This window comes from Anomaloglossus baeobatrachus, unplaced genomic scaffold (genome assembly GCF_048569485.1).
Source record: "Anomaloglossus baeobatrachus isolate aAnoBae1 unplaced genomic scaffold, aAnoBae1.hap1 Scaffold_3994, whole genome shotgun sequence".
Taxonomy (NCBI): Eukaryota; Metazoa; Chordata; class Amphibia; order Anura; family Aromobatidae; genus Anomaloglossus; species Anomaloglossus baeobatrachus.
The window spans coordinates 1-15316 of record NW_027443331.1 but is presented as its reverse complement, the minus strand read 5'-3'; the positions used below and the strand labels follow the sequence as shown (position 1 = coordinate 15316).

At 46.1% G+C, this 15316-nt stretch overlaps 10 non-coding genes across 10 annotated transcripts; all 10 read right to left on the bottom strand.

Moving 5' to 3' along the window:
* Positions 1-759: 759 nt before the first annotated feature.
* LOC142276555 (U2 spliceosomal RNA) lies at positions 760-950 on the bottom strand. The gene has a single exon (XR_012739988.1). It is a non-coding gene; the product is annotated as a U2 spliceosomal RNA (small nuclear RNA).
* Positions 951-2337: 1387 nt separating this feature from the next.
* On the bottom strand, positions 2338-2528 carry LOC142276554 (U2 spliceosomal RNA). Its single transcript, XR_012739987.1, has one exon. It is a non-coding gene; the product is annotated as a U2 spliceosomal RNA (small nuclear RNA).
* Positions 2529-3915: 1387 nt separating this feature from the next.
* On the bottom strand, positions 3916-4106 carry LOC142276553 (U2 spliceosomal RNA). Its single transcript, XR_012739986.1, has one exon. It is a non-coding gene; the product is annotated as a U2 spliceosomal RNA (small nuclear RNA).
* A 1387-nt stretch (positions 4107-5493) lies between these two features.
* Positions 5494-5684, bottom strand: LOC142276552 (U2 spliceosomal RNA). The gene has a single exon (XR_012739985.1). It is a non-coding gene; the product is annotated as a U2 spliceosomal RNA (small nuclear RNA).
* Positions 5685-7071: 1387 nt separating this feature from the next.
* On the bottom strand, positions 7072-7262 carry LOC142276551 (U2 spliceosomal RNA). The gene has a single exon (XR_012739984.1). It is a non-coding gene; the product is annotated as a U2 spliceosomal RNA (small nuclear RNA).
* A 1387-nt stretch (positions 7263-8649) lies between these two features.
* On the bottom strand, positions 8650-8840 carry LOC142276583 (U2 spliceosomal RNA). The gene has a single exon (XR_012740012.1). It is a non-coding gene; the product is annotated as a U2 spliceosomal RNA (small nuclear RNA).
* Positions 8841-10227: 1387 nt separating this feature from the next.
* On the bottom strand, positions 10228-10418 carry LOC142276582 (U2 spliceosomal RNA). Its single transcript, XR_012740011.1, has one exon. It is a non-coding gene; the product is annotated as a U2 spliceosomal RNA (small nuclear RNA).
* Positions 10419-11805: 1387 nt separating this feature from the next.
* LOC142276574 (U2 spliceosomal RNA) lies at positions 11806-11996 on the bottom strand. The gene has a single exon (XR_012740005.1). It is a non-coding gene; the product is annotated as a U2 spliceosomal RNA (small nuclear RNA).
* A 1387-nt stretch (positions 11997-13383) lies between these two features.
* On the bottom strand, positions 13384-13574 carry LOC142276562 (U2 spliceosomal RNA). Its single transcript, XR_012739994.1, has one exon. It is a non-coding gene; the product is annotated as a U2 spliceosomal RNA (small nuclear RNA).
* Positions 13575-14961: 1387 nt separating this feature from the next.
* LOC142276550 (U2 spliceosomal RNA) lies at positions 14962-15152 on the bottom strand. The gene has a single exon (XR_012739983.1). It is a non-coding gene; the product is annotated as a U2 spliceosomal RNA (small nuclear RNA).
* Positions 15153-15316: the final 164 nt, after the last annotated feature.

Below are 15316 nucleotides of genomic sequence, written 5' to 3'. Positions count from 1 at the left end.
AACAGGCAGACTACAGAAAAGCTTACTATCAAAGGTTAGAGGGGGGCTTTCTCAGAGGGCTTTTTACAGTTTTTCTATTCCCAATTAGCCGTTTAAGTGTACTTATTGAAAGTAGTAATTCTTTCATAGGCCGCCCTTTCTTAGTATTTGACGTTCCTTATATTGCGGTATGAGGCTTCGCAGTAGGTTGCAAACATTCATCACCCATGACTTTCCCCAATTGAGCTCAGAAGCTCAATGTCTATCATGACCTCTCTTTTAGAATGTCCAAGAGCAAGCAAACTATTCCTCCAGGAGAGGGCGCCAACAGACTACTAAAGAGATCATCATTACTCAAGAGAAAACCCCAAAAACCAATGCATGATAGGAATAAACAGGTAACTTTCTTTGGAGTGGAAGCGGAGAGATCGCACCAGATGCCAATTCTAGATGTTATCACACCTGTGGTCACTGCAGCAGCAGGTGAATCCACTTTGTCCAAAAGGGATCTATTCCATTCAATTGCAAATGATCTAGATAAGACAGAGAACTGCAGCACGGGGACATAGCCGAGTTGGTCAGGTTGAGTGGTGATGAGTTTGCTATTTGGATGAATAAAGAAAGTCAAAAGTGTGAAAGATAAAAAACAAAAGGAGGAAGTGTGAAAAGTGAATGGGCCAAATTGAGGTGCATATGAAGACGTATGCTTTCTTCCAATTCATTAAATCGGGCTAATATGAATCAGGTGAATTGAGTTCTGCTTTTGGAAACTGGGTTAAGAAGGGGTGCACCGTTCCTGGAGGTACTGCAATACCAGGTCAATGCGTGGAGTGGACAGAGCAAGCTCTTTTTCCATCTCCCTGTTCTAAAAATCCATTTAATATATGGTCCCCAGATAGGGGACGTATCAGATATTAAACTGATAAGAACAGATACTACACTTGATCTTAGCCAAAAGGCCGAGAAGCGATAACCAGAATTGGTTTGGGCCTCGAGTGGCACCCTGGCCTATGCCGGACACATCTTAGGGAGAGAGAGCGAGAGGGAGACAAACCCACGCCTACACAAGACATTTTGTCACCCAAGCCAACCCTTGAAAAGGCTGCTTTGCAGAGCCAAAACAAGAAGAATGGTGCGTTTTGCAGCCGCCGCCCACTGCAATGAATCTGAATAACTCCTCCTTTAGGGCGCAAGCAACTCCCCTCCCCCTTGCAGTCTTTCCAATTCACGATACAAAAAGACGGACAGGACAGGTTGCCTGACTTTCCGTCACTGCCACCCTTTGCCATCCTTACCCGTAGAAAGCCCTTTCATCATCCCCAAACCCTAATCTTTTCCCTTTCCTTCCCAGCCCCCAAACCCTGCCCTCTGTACCTTTCTCACCACCCGCTTCCCTTCTCCTGTCATCCCCCTACCACCCGGGAAAAAAAGAGATTGCCCCCTCCTTCCACTAGCCCACCCTCCCACCCAAAGAACAACTTCTTCTGCGCAGCTTGTTTTCTAGGCAGCAGCGCTATTGTGATGTCATCGGGGGGCATTGTGACAAGCCGCCAGTGTTCCGTCTCTTCATGTTGTGCACAGTTCAAACGGAAAATACATCAACAGGCAGACTACAGAAAAGCTTACTATCAAAGGTTAGAGGGGGGCTTTCTCAGAGGGCTTTTTACAGTTTTTCTATTCCCAATTAGCCGTTTAAGTGTACTTATTGAAAGTAGTAATTCTTTCATAGGCCGCCCTTTCTTAGTATTTGACGTTCCTTATATTGCGGTATGAGGCTTCGCAGTAGGTTGCAAACATTCATCACCCATGACTTTCCCCAATTGAGCTCAGAAGCTCAATGTCTATCATGACCTCTCTTTTAGAATGTCCAAGAGCAAGCAAACTATTCCTCCAGGAGAGGGCGCCAACAGACTACTAAAGAGATCATCATTACTCAAAGAAAACCCCAAAAACCAATGCATGATAGGAATAAACAGGTAACTTTCTTTGGAGTGGAAGCGGAGAGATCGCACCAGATGCCAATTCTAGATGTTATCACACCTGTGGTCACTGCAGCAGCAGGTGAATCCACTTTGTCCAAAAGGGATCTATTCCATTCAATTGCAAATGATCTAGATAAGACAGAGAACTGCAGCACGGGGACATAGCCGAGTTGGTCAGGTTGAGTGGTGATGAGTTTGCTATTTGGATGAATAAAGAAAGTCAAAAGTGTGAAAGATAAAAAACAAAAGGAGGAAGTGTGAAAAGTGAATGGGCCAAATTGAGGTGCATATGAAGACGTATGCTTTCTTCCAATTCATTAAATCGGGCTAATATGAATCAGGTGAATTGAGTTCTGCTTTTGGAAACTGGGTTAAGAAGGGGTGCACCGTTCCTGGAGGTACTGCAATACCAGGTCAATGCGTGGAGTGGACAGAGCAAGCTCTTTTTCCATCTCCCTGTTCTAAAAATCCATTTAATATATGGTCCCCAGATAGGGGACGTATCAGATATTAAACTGATAAGAACAGATACTACACTTGATCTTAGCCAAAAGGCCGAGAAGCGATAACCAGAATTGGTTTGGGCCTCGAGTGGCACCCTGGCCTATGCCGGACACATCTTAGGGAGAGAGAGCGAGAGGGAGACAAACCCACGCCTACACAAGACATTTTGTCACCCAAGCCAACCCTTGAAAAGGCTGCTTTGCAGAGCCAAAACAAGAAGAATGGTGCGTTTTGCAGCCGCCGCCCACTGCAATGAATCTGAATAACTCCTCCTTTAGGGCGCAAGCAACTCCCCTCCCCCTTGCAGTCTTTCCAATTCACGATACAAAAAGACGGACAGGACAGGTTGCCTGACTTTCCGTCACTGCCACCCTTTGCCATCCTTACCCGTAGAAAGCCCTTTCATCATCCCCAAACCCTAATCTTTTCCCTTTCCTTCCCAGCCCCCAAACCCTGCCCTCTGTACCTTTCTCACCACCCGCTTCCCTTCTCCTGTCATCCCCCTACCACCCGGGAAAAAAAGAGATTGCCCCCTCCTTCCACTAGCCCACCCTCCCACCCAAAGAACAACTTCTTCTGCGCAGCTTGTTTTCTAGGCAGCAGCGCTATTGTGATGTCATCGGGGGGCATTGTGACAAGCCGCCAGTGTTCCGTCTCTTCATGTTGTGCACAGTTCAAACGGAAAATACATCAACAGGCAGACTACAGAAAAGCTTACTATCAAAGGTTAGAGGGGGGCTTTCTCAGAGGGCTTTTTACAGTTTTTCTATTCCCAATTAGCCGTTTAAGTGTACTTATTGAAAGTAGTAATTCTTTCATAGGCCGCCCTTTCTTAGTATTTGACGTTCCTTATATTGCGGTATGAGGCTTCGCAGTAGGTTGCAAACATTCATCACCCATGACTTTCCCCAATTGAGCTCAGAAGCTCAATGTCTATCATGACCTCTCTTTTAGAATGTCCAAGAGCAAGCAAACTATTCCTCCAGGAGAGGGCGCCAACAGACTACTAAAGAGATCATCATTACTCAAAGAAAACCCCAAAAACCAATGCATGATAGGAATAAACAGGTAACTTTCTTTGGAGTGGAAGCGGAGAGATCGCACCAGATGCCAATTCTAGATGTTATCACACCTGTGGTCACTGCAGCAGCAGGTGAATCCACTTTGTCCAAAAGGGATCTATTCCATTCAATTGCAAATGATCTAGATAAGACAGAGAACTGCAGCACGGGGACATAGCCGAGTTGGTCAGGTTGAGTGGTGATGAGTTTGCTATTTGGATGAATAAAGAAAGTCAAAAGTGTGAAAGATAAAAAACAAAAGGAGGAAGTGTGAAAAGTGAATGGGCCAAATTGAGGTGCATATGAAGACGTATGCTTTCTTCCAATTCATTAAATCGGGCTAATATGAATCAGGTGAATTGAGTTCTGCTTTTGGAAACTGGGTTAAGAAGGGGTGCACCGTTCCTGGAGGTACTGCAATACCAGGTCAATGCGTGGAGTGGACAGAGCAAGCTCTTTTTCCATCTCCCTGTTCTAAAAATCCATTTAATATATGGTCCCCAGATAGGGGACGTATCAGATATTAAACTGATAAGAACAGATACTACACTTGATCTTAGCCAAAAGGCCGAGAAGCGATAACCAGAATTGGTTTGGGCCTCGAGTGGCACCCTGGCCTATGCCGGACACATCTTAGGGAGAGAGAGCGAGAGGGAGACAAACCCACGCCTACACAAGACATTTTGTCACCCAAGCCAACCCTTGAAAAGGCTGCTTTGCAGAGCCAAAACAAGAAGAATGGTGCGTTTTGCAGCCGCCGCCCACTGCAATGAATCTGAATAACTCCTCCTTTAGGGCGCAAGCAACTCCCCTCCCCCTTGCAGTCTTTCCAATTCACGATACAAAAAGACGGACAGGACAGGTTGCCTGACTTTCCGTCACTGCCACCCTTTGCCATCCTTACCCGTAGAAAGCCCTTTCATCATCCCCAAACCCTAATCTTTTCCCTTTCCTTCCCAGCCCCCAAACCCTGCCCTCTGTACCTTTCTCACCACCCGCTTCCCTTCTCCTGTCATCCCCCTACCACCCGGGAAAAAAAGAGATTGCCCCCTCCTTCCACTAGCCCACCCTCCCACCCAAAGAACAACTTCTTCTGCGCAGCTTGTTTTCTAGGCAGCAGCGCTATTGTGATGTCATCGGGGGGCATTGTGACAAGCCGCCAGTGTTCCGTCTCTTCATGTTGTGCACAGTTCAAACGGAAAATACATCAACAGGCAGACTACAGAAAAGCTTACTATCAAAGGTTAGAGGGGGGCTTTCTCAGAGGGCTTTTTACAGTTTTTCTATTCCCAATTAGCCGTTTAAGTGTACTTATTGAAAGTAGTAATTCTTTCATAGGCCGCCCTTTCTTAGTATTTGACGTTCCTTATATTGCGGTATGAGGCTTCGCAGTAGGTTGCAAACATTCATCACCCATGACTTTCCCCAATTGAGCTCAGAAGCTCAATGTCTATCATGACCTCTCTTTTAGAATGTCCAAGAGCAAGCAAACTATTCCTCCAGGAGAGGGCGCCAACAGACTACTAAAGAGATCATCATTACTCAAAGAAAACCCCAAAAACCAATGCATGATAGGAATAAACAGGTAACTTTCTTTGGAGTGGAAGCGGAGAGATCGCACCAGATGCCAATTCTAGATGTTATCACACCTGTGGTCACTGCAGCAGCAGGTGAATCCACTTTGTCCAAAAGGGATCTATTCCATTCAATTGCAAATGATCTAGATAAGACAGAGAACTGCAGCACGGGGACATAGCCGAGTTGGTCAGGTTGAGTGGTGATGAGTTTGCTATTTGGATGAATAAAGAAAGTCAAAAGTGTGAAAGATAAAAAACAAAAGGAGGAAGTGTGAAAAGTGAATGGGCCAAATTGAGGTGCATATGAAGACGTATGCTTTCTTCCAATTCATTAAATCGGGCTAATATGAATCAGGTGAATTGAGTTCTGCTTTTGGAAACTGGGTTAAGAAGGGGTGCACCGTTCCTGGAGGTACTGCAATACCAGGTCAATGCGTGGAGTGGACAGAGCAAGCTCTTTTTCCATCTCCCTGTTCTAAAAATCCATTTAATATATGGTCCCCAGATAGGGGACGTATCAGATATTAAACTGATAAGAACAGATACTACACTTGATCTTAGCCAAAAGGCCGAGAAGCGATAACCAGAATTGGTTTGGGCCTCGAGTGGCACCCTGGCCTATGCCGGACACATCTTAGGGAGAGAGAGCGAGAGGGAGACAAACCCACGCCTACACAAGACATTTTGTCACCCAAGCCAACCCTTGAAAAGGCTGCTTTGCAGAGCCAAAACAAGAAGAATGGTGCGTTTTGCAGCCGCCGCCCACTGCAATGAATCTGAATAACTCCTCCTTTAGGGCGCAAGCAACTCCCCTCCCCCTTGCAGTCTTTCCAATTCACGATACAAAAAGACGGACAGGACAGGTTGCCTGACTTTCCGTCACTGCCACCCTTTGCCATCCTTACCCGTAGAAAGCCCTTTCATCATCCCCAAACCCTAATCTTTTCCCTTTCCTTCCCAGCCCCCAAACCCTGCCCTCTGTACCTTTCTCACCACCCGCTTCCCTTCTCCTGTCATCCCCCTACCACCCGGGAAAAAAAGAGATTGCCCCCTCCTTCCACTAGCCCACCCTCCCACCCAAAGAACAACTTCTTCTGCGCAGCTTGTTTTCTAGGCAGCAGCGCTATTGTGATGTCATCGGGGGGCATTGTGACAAGCCGCCAGTGTTCCGTCTCTTCATGTTGTGCACAGTTCAAACGGAAAATACATCAACAGGCAGACTACAGAAAAGCTTACTATCAAAGGTTAGAGGGGGGCTTTCTCAGAGGGCTTTTTACAGTTTTTCTATTCCCAATTAGCCGTTTAAGTGTACTTATTGAAAGTAGTAATTCTTTCATAGGCCGCCCTTTCTTAGTATTTGACGTTCCTTATATTGCGGTATGAGGCTTCGCAGTAGGTTGCAAACATTCATCACCCATGACTTTCCCCAATTGAGCTCAGAAGCTCAATGTCTATCATGACCTCTCTTTTAGAATGTCCAAGAGCAAGCAAACTATTCCTCCAGGAGAGGGCGCCAACAGACTACTAAAGAGATCATCATTACTCAAAGAAAACCCCAAAAACCAATGCATGATAGGAATAAACAGGTAACTTTCTTTGGAGTGGAAGCGGAGAGATCGCACCAGATGCCAATTCTAGATGTTATCACACCTGTGGTCACTGCAGCAGCAGGTGAATCCACTTTGTCCAAAAGGGATCTATTCCATTCAATTGCAAATGATCTAGATAAGACAGAGAACTGCAGCACGGGGACATAGCCGAGTTGGTCAGGTTGAGTGGTGATGAGTTTGCTATTTGGATGAATAAAGAAAGTCAAAAGTGTGAAAGATAAAAAACAAAAGGAGGAAGTGTGAAAAGTGAATGGGCCAAATTGAGGTGCATATGAAGACGTATGCTTTCTTCCAATTCATTAAATCGGGCTAATATGAATCAGGTGAATTGAGTTCTGCTTTTGGAAACTGGGTTAAGAAGGGGTGCACCGTTCCTGGAGGTACTGCAATACCAGGTCAATGCGTGGAGTGGACAGAGCAAGCTCTTTTTCCATCTCCCTGTTCTAAAAATCCATTTAATATATGGTCCCCAGATAGGGGACGTATCAGATATTAAACTGATAAGAACAGATACTACACTTGATCTTAGCCAAAAGGCCGAGAAGCGATAACCAGAATTGGTTTGGGCCTCGAGTGGCACCCTGGCCTATGCCGGACACATCTTAGGGAGAGAGAGCGAGAGGGAGACAAACCCACGCCTACACAAGACATTTTGTCACCCAAGCCAACCCTTGAAAAGGCTGCTTTGCAGAGCCAAAACAAGAAGAATGGTGCGTTTTGCAGCCGCCGCCCACTGCAATGAATCTGAATAACTCCTCCTTTAGGGCGCAAGCAACTCCCCTCCCCCTTGCAGTCTTTCCAATTCACGATACAAAAAGACGGACAGGACAGGTTGCCTGACTTTCCGTCACTGCCACCCTTTGCCATCCTTACCCGTAGAAAGCCCTTTCATCATCCCCAAACCCTAATCTTTTCCCTTTCCTTCCCAGCCCCCAAACCCTGCCCTCTGTACCTTTCTCACCACCCGCTTCCCTTCTCCTGTCATCCCCCTACCACCCGGGAAAAAAAGAGATTGCCCCCTCCTTCCACTAGCCCACCCTCCCACCCAAAGAACAACTTCTTCTGCGCAGCTTGTTTTCTAGGCAGCAGCGCTATTGTGATGTCATCGGGGGGCATTGTGACAAGCCGCCAGTGTTCCGTCTCTTCATGTTGTGCACAGTTCAAACGGAAAATACATCAACAGGCAGACTACAGAAAAGCTTACTATCAAAGGTTAGAGGGGGGCTTTCTCAGAGGGCTTTTTACAGTTTTTCTATTCCCAATTAGCCGTTTAAGTGTACTTATTGAAAGTAGTAATTCTTTCATAGGCCGCCCTTTCTTAGTATTTGACGTTCCTTATATTGCGGTATGAGGCTTCGCAGTAGGTTGCAAACATTCATCACCCATGACTTTCCCCAATTGAGCTCAGAAGCTCAATGTCTATCATGACCTCTCTTTTAGAATGTCCAAGAGCAAGCAAACTATTCCTCCAGGAGAGGGCGCCAACAGACTACTAAAGAGATCATCATTACTCAAAGAAAACCCCAAAAACCAATGCATGATAGGAATAAACAGGTAACTTTCTTTGGAGTGGAAGCGGAGAGATCGCACCAGATGCCAATTCTAGATGTTATCACACCTGTGGTCACTGCAGCAGCAGGTGAATCCACTTTGTCCAAAAGGGATCTATTCCATTCAATTGCAAATGATCTAGATAAGACAGAGAACTGCAGCACGGGGACATAGCCGAGTTGGTCAGGTTGAGTGGTGATGAGTTTGCTATTTGGATGAATAAAGAAAGTCAAAAGTGTGAAAGATAAAAAACAAAAGGAGGAAGTGTGAAAAGTGAATGGGCCAAATTGAGGTGCATATGAAGACGTATGCTTTCTTCCAATTCATTAAATCGGGCTAATATGAATCAGGTGAATTGAGTTCTGCTTTTGGAAACTGGGTTAAGAAGGGGTGCACCGTTCCTGGAGGTACTGCAATACCAGGTCAATGCGTGGAGTGGACAGAGCAAGCTCTTTTTCCATCTCCCTGTTCTAAAAATCCATTTAATATATGGTCCCCAGATAGGGGACGTATCAGATATTAAACTGATAAGAACAGATACTACACTTGATCTTAGCCAAAAGGCCGAGAAGCGATAACCAGAATTGGTTTGGGCCTCGAGTGGCACCCTGGCCTATGCCGGACACATCTTAGGGAGAGAGAGCGAGAGGGAGACAAACCCACGCCTACACAAGACATTTTGTCACCCAAGCCAACCCTTGAAAAGGCTGCTTTGCAGAGCCAAAACAAGAAGAATGGTGCGTTTTGCAGCCGCCGCCCACTGCAATGAATCTGAATAACTCCTCCTTTAGGGCGCAAGCAACTCCCCTCCCCCTTGCAGTCTTTCCAATTCACGATACAAAAAGACGGACAGGACAGGTTGCCTGACTTTCCGTCACTGCCACCCTTTGCCATCCTTACCCGTAGAAAGCCCTTTCATCATCCCCAAACCCTAATCTTTTCCCTTTCCTTCCCAGCCCCCAAACCCTGCCCTCTGTACCTTTCTCACCACCCGCTTCCCTTCTCCTGTCATCCCCCTACCACCCGGGAAAAAAAGAGATTGCCCCCTCCTTCCACTAGCCCACCCTCCCACCCAAAGAACAACTTCTTCTGCGCAGCTTGTTTTCTAGGCAGCAGCGCTATTGTGATGTCATCGGGGGGCATTGTGACAAGCCGCCAGTGTTCCGTCTCTTCATGTTGTGCACAGTTCAAACGGAAAATACATCAACAGGCAGACTACAGAAAAGCTTACTATCAAAGGTTAGAGGGGGGCTTTCTCAGAGGGCTTTTTACAGTTTTTCTATTCCCAATTAGCCGTTTAAGTGTACTTATTGAAAGTAGTAATTCTTTCATAGGCCGCCCTTTCTTAGTATTTGACGTTCCTTATATTGCGGTATGAGGCTTCGCAGTAGGTTGCAAACATTCATCACCCATGACTTTCCCCAATTGAGCTCAGAAGCTCAATGTCTATCATGACCTCTCTTTTAGAATGTCCAAGAGCAAGCAAACTATTCCTCCAGGAGAGGGCGCCAACAGACTACTAAAGAGATCATCATTACTCAAAGAAAACCCCAAAAACCAATGCATGATAGGAATAAACAGGTAACTTTCTTTGGAGTGGAAGCGGAGAGATCGCACCAGATGCCAATTCTAGATGTTATCACACCTGTGGTCACTGCAGCAGCAGGTGAATCCACTTTGTCCAAAAGGGATCTATTCCATTCAATTGCAAATGATCTAGATAAGACAGAGAACTGCAGCACGGGGACATAGCCGAGTTGGTCAGGTTGAGTGGTGATGAGTTTGCTATTTGGATGAATAAAGAAAGTCAAAAGTGTGAAAGATAAAAAACAAAAGGAGGAAGTGTGAAAAGTGAATGGGCCAAATTGAGGTGCATATGAAGACGTATGCTTTCTTCCAATTCATTAAATCGGGCTAATATGAATCAGGTGAATTGAGTTCTGCTTTTGGAAACTGGGTTAAGAAGGGGTGCACCGTTCCTGGAGGTACTGCAATACCAGGTCAATGCGTGGAGTGGACAGAGCAAGCTCTTTTTCCATCTCCCTGTTCTAAAAATCCATTTAATATATGGTCCCCAGATAGGGGACGTATCAGATATTAAACTGATAAGAACAGATACTACACTTGATCTTAGCCAAAAGGCCGAGAAGCGATAACCAGAATTGGTTTGGGCCTCGAGTGGCACCCTGGCCTATGCCGGACACATCTTAGGGAGAGAGAGCGAGAGGGAGACAAACCCACGCCTACACAAGACATTTTGTCACCCAAGCCAACCCTTGAAAAGGCTGCTTTGCAGAGCCAAAACAAGAAGAATGGTGCGTTTTGCAGCCGCCGCCCACTGCAATGAATCTGAATAACTCCTCCTTTAGGGCGCAAGCAACTCCCCTCCCCCTTGCAGTCTTTCCAATTCACGATACAAAAAGACGGACAGGACAGGTTGCCTGACTTTCCGTCACTGCCACCCTTTGCCATCCTTACCCGTAGAAAGCCCTTTCATCATCCCCAAACCCTAATCTTTTCCCTTTCCTTCCCAGCCCCCAAACCCTGCCCTCTGTACCTTTCTCACCACCCGCTTCCCTTCTCCTGTCATCCCCCTACCACCCGGGAAAAAAAGAGATTGCCCCCTCCTTCCACTAGCCCACCCTCCCACCCAAAGAACAACTTCTTCTGCGCAGCTTGTTTTCTAGGCAGCAGCGCTATTGTGATGTCATCGGGGGGCATTGTGACAAGCCGCCAGTGTTCCGTCTCTTCATGTTGTGCACAGTTCAAACGGAAAATACATCAACAGGCAGACTACAGAAAAGCTTACTATCAAAGGTTAGAGGGGGGCTTTCTCAGAGGGCTTTTTACAGTTTTTCTATTCCCAATTAGCCGTTTAAGTGTACTTATTGAAAGTAGTAATTCTTTCATAGGCCGCCCTTTCTTAGTATTTGACGTTCCTTATATTGCGGTATGAGGCTTCGCAGTAGGTTGCAAACATTCATCACCCATGACTTTCCCCAATTGAGCTCAGAAGCTCAATGTCTATCATGACCTCTCTTTTAGAATGTCCAAGAGCAAGCAAACTATTCCTCCAGGAGAGGGCGCCAACAGACTACTAAAGAGATCATCATTACTCAAAGAAAACCCCAAAAACCAATGCATGATAGGAATAAACAGGTAACTTTCTTTGGAGTGGAAGCGGAGAGATCGCACCAGATGCCAATTCTAGATGTTATCACACCTGTGGTCACTGCAGCAGCAGGTGAATCCACTTTGTCCAAAAGGGATCTATTCCATTCAATTGCAAATGATCTAGATAAGACAGAGAACTGCAGCACGGGGACATAGCCGAGTTGGTCAGGTTGAGTGGTGATGAGTTTGCTATTTGGATGAATAAAGAAAGTCAAAAGTGTGAAAGATAAAAAACAAAAGGAGGAAGTGTGAAAAGTGAATGGGCCAAATTGAGGTGCATATGAAGACGTATGCTTTCTTCCAATTCATTAAATCGGGCTAATATGAATCAGGTGAATTGAGTTCTGCTTTTGGAAACTGGGTTAAGAAGGGGTGCACCGTTCCTGGAGGTACTGCAATACCAGGTCAATGCGTGGAGTGGACAGAGCAAGCTCTTTTTCCATCTCCCTGTTCTAAAAATCCATTTAATATATGGTCCCCAGATAGGGGACGTATCAGATATTAAACTGATAAGAACAGATACTACACTTGATCTTAGCCAAAAGGCCGAGAAGCGATAACCAGAATTGGTTTGGGCCTCGAGTGGCACCCTGGCCTATGCCGGACACATCTTAGGGAGAGAGAGCGAGAGGGAGACAAACCCACGCCTACACAAGACATTTTGTCACCCAAGCCAACCCTTGAAAAGGCTGCTTTGCAGAGCCAAAACAAGAAGAATGGTGCGTTTTGCAGCCGCCGCCCACTGCAATGAATCTGAATAACTCCTCCTTTAGGGCGCAAGCAACTCCCCTCCCCCTTGCAGTCTTTCCAATTCACGATACAAAAAGACGGACAGGACAGGTTGCCTGACTTTCCGTCACTGCCACCCTTTGCCATCCTTACCCGTAGAAAGCCCTTTCATCATCCCCAAACCCTAATCTTTTCCCTTTCCTTCCCAGCCCCCAAACCCTGCCCTCTGTACCTTTCTCACCACCCGCTTCCCTTCTCCTGTCATCCCCCTACCACCCGGGAAAAAAAGAGATTGCCCCCTCCTTCCACTAGCCCACCCTCCCACCCAAAGAACAACTTCTTCTGCGCAGCTTGTTTTCTAGGCAGCAGCGCTATTGTGATGTCATCGGGGGGCATTGTGACAAGCCGCCAGTGTTCCGTCTCTTCATGTTGTGCACAGTTCAAACGGAAAATACATCAACAGGCAGACTACAGAAAAGCTTACTATCAAAGGTTAGAGGGGGGCTTTCTCAGAGGGCTTTTTACAGTTTTTCTATTCCCAATTAGCCGTTTAAGTGTACTTATTGAAAGTAGTAATTCTTTCATAGGCCGCCCTTTCTTAGTATTTGACGTTCCTTATATTGCGGTATGAGGCTTCGCAGTAGGTTGCAAACATTCATCACCCATGACTTTCCCCAATTGAGCTCAGAAGCTCAATGTCTATCATGACCTCTCTTTTAGAATGTCCAAGAGCAAGCAAACTATTCCTCCAGGAGAGGGCGCCAACAGACTACTAAAGAGATCATCATTACTCAAAGAAAACCCCAAAAACCAATGCATGATAGGAATAAACAGGTAACTTTCTTTGGAGTGGAAGCGGAGAGATCGCACCAGATGCCAATTCTAGATGTTATCACACCTGTGGTCACTGCAGCAGCAGGTGAATCCACTTTGTCCAAAAGGGATCTATTCCATTCAATTGCAAATGATCTAGATAAGACAGAGAACTGCAGCACGGGGACATAGCCGAGTTGGTCAGGTTGAGTGGTGATGAGTTTGCTATTTGGATGAATAAAGAAAGTCAAAAGTGTGAAAGATAAAAAACAAAAGGAGGAAGTGTGAAAAGTGAATGGGCCAAATTGAGGTGCATATGAAGACGTATGCTTTCTTCCAATTCATTAAATCGGGCTAATATGAATCAGGTGAATTGAGTTCTGCTTTTGGAAACTGGGTTAAGAAGGGGTGCACCGTTCCTGGAGGTACTGCAATACCAGGTCAATGCGTGGAGTGGACAGAGCAAGCTCTTTTTCCATCTCCCTGTTCTAAAAATCCATTTAATATATGGTCCCCAGATAGGGGACGTATCAGATATTAAACTGATAAGAACAGATACTACACTTGATCTTAGCCAAAAGGCCGAGAAGCGATAACCAGAATTGGTTTGGGCCTCGAGTGGCACCCTGGCCTATGCCGGACACATCTTAGGGAGAGAGAGCGAGAGGGAGACAAACCCACGCCTACACAAGACATTTTGTCACCCAAGCCAACCCTTGAAAAGGCTGCTTTGCAGAGCCAAAACAAGAAGAATGGTGCGTTTTGCAGCCGCCGCCCACTGCAATGAATCTGAATAACTCCTCCTTTAGGGCGCAAGCAACTCCCCTCCCCCTTGCAGTCTTTCCAATTCACGATACAAAAAGACGGACAGGACAGGTTGCCTGACTTTCCGTCACTGCCACCCTTTGCCATCCTTACCCGTAGAAAGCCCTTTCATCATCCCCAAACCCTAATCTTTTCCCTTTCCTTCCCAGCCCCCAAACCCTGCCCTCTGTACCTTTCTCACCACCCGCTTCCCTTCTCCTGTCATCCCCCTACCACCCGGGAAAAAAAGAGATTGCCCCCTCCTTCCACTAGCCCACCCTCCCACCCAAAGAACAACTTCTTCTGCGCAGCTTGTTTTCTAGGCAGCAGCGCTATTGTGATGTCATCGGGGGGCATTGTGACAAGCCGCCAGTGTTCCGTCTCTTCATGTTGTGCACAGTTCAAACGGAAAATACATCAACAGGCAGACTACAGAAAAGCTTACTATCAAAGGTTAGAGGGGGGCTTTCTCAGAGGGCTTTTTACAGTTTTTCTATTCCCAATTAGCCGTTTAAGTGTACTTATTGAAAGTAGTAATTCTTTCATAGGCCGCCCTTTCTTAGTATTTGACGTTCCTTATATTGCGGTATGAGGCTTCGCAGTAGGTTGCAAACATTCATCACCCATGACTTTCCCCAATTGAGCTCAGAAGCTCAATGTCTATCATGACCTCTCTTTTAGAATGTCCAAGAGCAAGCAAACTATTCCTCCAGGAGAGGGCGCCAACAGACTACTAAAGAGATCATCATTACTCAAAGAAAACCCCAAAAACCAATGCATGATAGGAATAAACAGGTAACTTTCTTTGGAGTGGAAGCGGAGAGATCGCACCAGATGCCAATTCTAGATGTTATCACACCTGTGGTCACTGCAGCAGCAGGTGAATCCACTTTGTCCAAAAGGGATCTATTCCATTCAATTGCAAATGATCTAGATAAGACAGAGAACTGCAGCACGGGGACATAGCCGAGTTGGTCAGGTTGAGTGGTGATGAGTTTGCTATTTGGATGAATAAAGAAAGTCAAAAGTGTGAAAGATAAAAAACAAAAGGAGGAAGTGTGAAAAGTGAATGGGCCAAATTGAGGTGCATATGAAGACGTATGCTTTCTTCCAATTCATTAAATCGGGCTAATATGAATCAGGTGAATTGAGTTCTGCTTTTGGAAACTGGGTTAAGAAGGGGTGCACCGTTCCTGGAGGTACTGCAATACCAGGTCAATGCGTGGAGTGGACAGAGCAAGCTCTTTTTCCATCTCCCTGTTCTAAAAATCCATTTAATATATGGTCCCCAGATAGGGGACGTATCAGATATTAAACTGATAAGAACAGATACTACACTTGATCTTAGCCAAAAGGCCGAGAAGCGATAACCAGAATTGGTTTGGGCCTCGAGTGGCACCCTGGCCTATGCCGGACACATCTTAGGGAGAGAGAGCGAGAGGGAGACAAACCCACGCCTACACAAGACATTTTGTCACCCAAGCCAACCCTTGAAAAGGCTGCTTTGCAGAGCCAAAACAAGAAGAATGGTG